This window comes from Ursus americanus, chromosome X (assembly GCF_024610735.1).
Source record: "Ursus americanus isolate L20-20 chromosome X, mUrsAme1.1.p, whole genome shotgun sequence".
NCBI classification, from domain to species: Eukaryota; Metazoa; Chordata; class Mammalia; order Carnivora; family Ursidae; genus Ursus; species Ursus americanus.
In genome coordinates this window covers 19,228,610-19,232,976 of record NC_142164.1, presented here as the reverse complement: position 1 = coordinate 19,232,976, position 4,367 = coordinate 19,228,610, and positions in this window count along the sequence as shown.

The window sequence follows — 4,367 nt, the reverse complement described above, 5'->3', positions numbered from 1 at the left end:
ACAGACACTTCTCCAAAGAAGACATACAAATGGCTAACAGACACATGAAAAAATGCTCAACGTCAGCAACCATCAGGGAAATACAAATCAAAACCACAATGAGATACCACATTACACCAGTTAAAATGGCAAAAATTAACAAGACAGGAAACAAGTGTTGTCAAGAATGTCGAGAAAGAGGAATCCTCTTACACTGTTGGTGGGAATGCAAGCTGGTACAGCCACTCTGGAAAACAGTATGGAGGTCCTCAAGACTTTAAAAATAGAGCTACCCTCTGACTCAGCAATTACACTACTAGGTATTTACCCCAAAGATACAGATGTAGTGTAAAGGGGCACATGCACCCCAATGTTCATAGAAGCAATGTCCATAATAGCCAAACTGTGGAAGAAGCCGAGATGCCTTTCAACAGATGAATGGATAAAGAAGATGTGGTACAAATATACAATGGAATATTACTCAGCCATCAGAAAGGATGAATACCCACCATTTGCATCGACATGGATGGAACTGGAGGGGATTATGCTAAGTGAAATAAGTCAAGCAGAGAAAGATAATTATCATATGGTTTCACTCATATGTGGAACATAAGGAATAGCACAGAGGACCACAGGGGAAGGGAGGGAAAACTGAATGGGAAGAAATCAGAGAGAGAGACAAACCATGAGAGACTCTGGACTCTGGGAACCAAACTGAGGGTTAGAGAAGGGAGGGAGTGGGGGAATGGGGTAACTGGGTGATAGGTATTAAGGAGGGCACATGTTGTGATGAGCCCTGGGTATTATATGCAACTAATGAATCATTGAACACTATGTCAAACACTAATGATGTACTATATGCTGGCTAACTGAATATAATTAAAAAAACCAAAAAACCCCACAAGAAACCAATGAGGTACTCTATGTTGGCTAATTGAACATAATAATAAAAAGAAGAGCAGAAAGTGGAAACAACTCAAACACATGACTGGATAAACAGATTGGTATGTCCATTCAATGGAATATTATTCAGTCATAAAGAGGAATGAAGTACTGATCCATGCTACAATATGGATGAACTTTGAAAACATCATGCTAAGTGAAAGAAGCCAGACACAAAAGGCTATGTATTGTATGATTCCATTTATATGAAATATTTAGAATAGGCCAATCCATAGACACAGAAAGCAGATTAGTGGTTGTCAAGAGTTGGTTAGAGCATAGAAGTGAATGTTTAATGACTATGGGGTTTTCTTTGAGGGTGATGAAAATATTCTAGAACTAGATAGTGGTAATGATTACACAGCAATATAAATGCATTAAATATACCTAATGGTAAATCTTGTTATATGTATTTTACCACAGTGCAAAAGTATTTAGATCCAAAGAAGTGTTTTGAACAAAAGAATGTCATGATTTGATTTATATTTTTAAAAGATAATTCCATCTGCTTTGTTGAGAAGGGACAGTTAAGTGGGTGGCATGAATAGAAGCAAGGAGATCAATTAGAGGCTCTTTCAATAATCCAATAGAGAGATTAGATGGGTGAGTATAGGAGTCTGGAACTTGGAGGAGAGGATTTCAAAAGGAGATACTAATCAGAAGTCTTCAGCATATAGATAATATTTAGAGCCATGAAACTGATATTTAAAGCCATGAGACTGGTTGAGATCACCGATATATTTTTCCCCATATAGACCTTTCAGTACCTTGCATGATGGAACTCCAATTCTGAAAGAGGAGACAAAGTTTCTTTACTCTAAGAGGCCTTCAACTTTTCGCAGATGATCTTCACTCTGGGAAGCTCATCTGTTGGGAGAAACTATTGCTACCCTGATGTGTTCTCGTGGCAATGGAGAAGCAATGGTCTCCTTACTCTAGAGCTCTCCCAATCTGACTAAGGAAACACTGTCCATCCATTTTAAGTAGCCTCCAGTTGAAGAGAAAGGCATTGTTCTACACCAGGGAGCCTTTCCCAGTACAATGGGAAAGATATGCCTCCCTGGGCTCCCTACTGCTTATGGCTGTAGCCCTGAGGAGGGAGCATAGAAAGCACTAGCATTGCTTAAGCAGCAGCATTAACTCCCAGACCTAAAGTTAACAATGAAGAGATCCATACATGTTGCAGCCCAAGGCTGAACACCGCTTAATGTCCATGTCTGGGAAGAGCAATTAGAGTTCATTAATTGAGTTGCTGGTAACCCTGTTATTATCAAGGCTAATTATCCTTAATTGGAGTTGTGTACTCTGATAATAAGCATTTAGTTCCCTTCCATTCAATTTAACAATATTCCAGGCACTATCCTAGATACTTCAGGGAATACCATACTTTAAGAAGCTCAGTGTTTTGTTGTAGAATCAGACTTGTACATAGATAACTCCAACTTAAGGCAGAAAGAGGTGTGCTATAGAGAGTTATATGCTAGGGTACTTAAGGGGAAGATTAATTCTGCCTGGTGAAGAGGGGAGTTAGATGGAGCTTTATAGAAGAAGCAATATGTGAGCTGGAACTTAAGAGAATGAGTAAGATTTTCATGGGCATTCCAGGCAGATGCAACAGCATAAGCAACTGGTTGGAGGCCAAAAATGCAGAGTATATACATAGTTATTAATATAACCATTAATTTGTTTACTTATCTCATTTATCTATTAATTTAGCAAATTTTCATTGAGCACCTATTATGTTCAGGCACCCTCCCAAGTGCTTTGCATATAGTAGTGAACAAAACAAATTACCTGTCCTTGTGGAGCTTACATTCTAGAGGGCTGGGATAGATTATAACCCCCCACAAAAATAAAATAAATATGTTATTTGTTAAGTAATAATAAATGTATTGAAAAGAAAAGCAGAATAAGGGAATAAAGAGTGATGGGGGAGAGGTTCTGTTATTTTACATAGGGTGGTCAGGGAGGCCATTCAAATAAAGACCTAGAGTCAGATATATACTCAGTGGAAAAATGTTTCAGATGGAGAAAATAGCAAGACCCTGTGGCAAGAGTATGCTTGCTATGTCCTTGGCCTAAGAAACAGGAAGAATGGAGCCACCATTTACCAAAATGAGGAAGCCTAAGATAGGAATAGGCTTAGGCCTTAAGAAGATCTGGAGTTTGGTTTAGGGGATGTTAAGTTTAAGATGTTTTTAGCCATCCAATGTCCAATGGGCAGTTGGATACATGAACCTGTAGTTTAGAGTAGACATCCATTCTGGTGTTAATAATTAGGGAGTTGGTGGATAGGATAAAGAAGATATTTAACATAATGAGACTGGATGAAATCACAAGGGAGCAACTGTTGACAGAGACATGGTCTAGGCTGAGCTCTGAGGTGCTCCAATATTAAGTATTTGAATTGATGAGAAGGAACCAATAAGAGACTTGAAAGAAATGATGAATGGTGGTTTTTGCAAAAGTGAAAGCAAAAATTGATGAGGCTTTGAATTGCAGTCCTGGCAGTAGGGAAGTAGAAATAGGGTCAGCATTTAGCAGGCATTATGGAAATAAAATCATCAGGACTGAGCATGGGAGTAGAGTGGAAGTGAACAGAGAGAGAAGGGCACAGGAGGCCTCCTTGGCATGATTCTGGCTCAGACAACTTGGTAGATGGTGGTGCCATTAATTAATACACGGGACATTAGCAGGGTCGTGGAGAACTGGTTTGAGCAGAAGGAAGTAGAAGGAGGAGTCAGGAAGATGTTGAATTCCGTTTGGGACATGCAAGTTTGAGATTTTTTGTGAGACATTCAATAGATGTCAGATTGATAGTTGTAAATGCAAAGATCTGGAAGTATATAAAAGCTGACATTGTTTCTTCAGCCACTAGTCACTGTGTGTCTGCCACTGAGTTTCATAATGCAGTGTCTACTGATAAGTGGGGGTTGGAAGGGAGAGATACTTAGAAAGGAGGAGATTCACATTTCTGAATCTGCTCTGCCCCTTATTAACTGTGAGACCTTAAGTTAGTTATACCATCTCTCTGAAACTAGATTTCCTCATTGGTAAATGGGGACAACATAAATACCTCATAGGGTTATTTTAAGGATTAAATTGGTTATTTAAAAAAAAGCCTGGAGAGAAGTAAGAGCTTATAAAATTTGGGTTGAGTAGGGCTGGGAATGGATTAATTTGAGCACCTCCCAGGAGTACCAAGGAACACCAGATAGGAGCCAGGTAGGGCATATTTGGGGCATGAGTGAAGAGTGGGAGTAGAAAGAACCTTTCTGGAACTTTCTCACATTAGAGATCCTAGAATTTTAAGGGGTGACTTTCAGGAAGGGCTTCAGAGAGGTCTCATCTCACATGCCTAGTGTGGCTTTCACATGCAGAACATGTAACCAGCTGGGACCCCTCACTGGCAGTACAGGGCATAACTCTCATTGGGCAGACCTGAT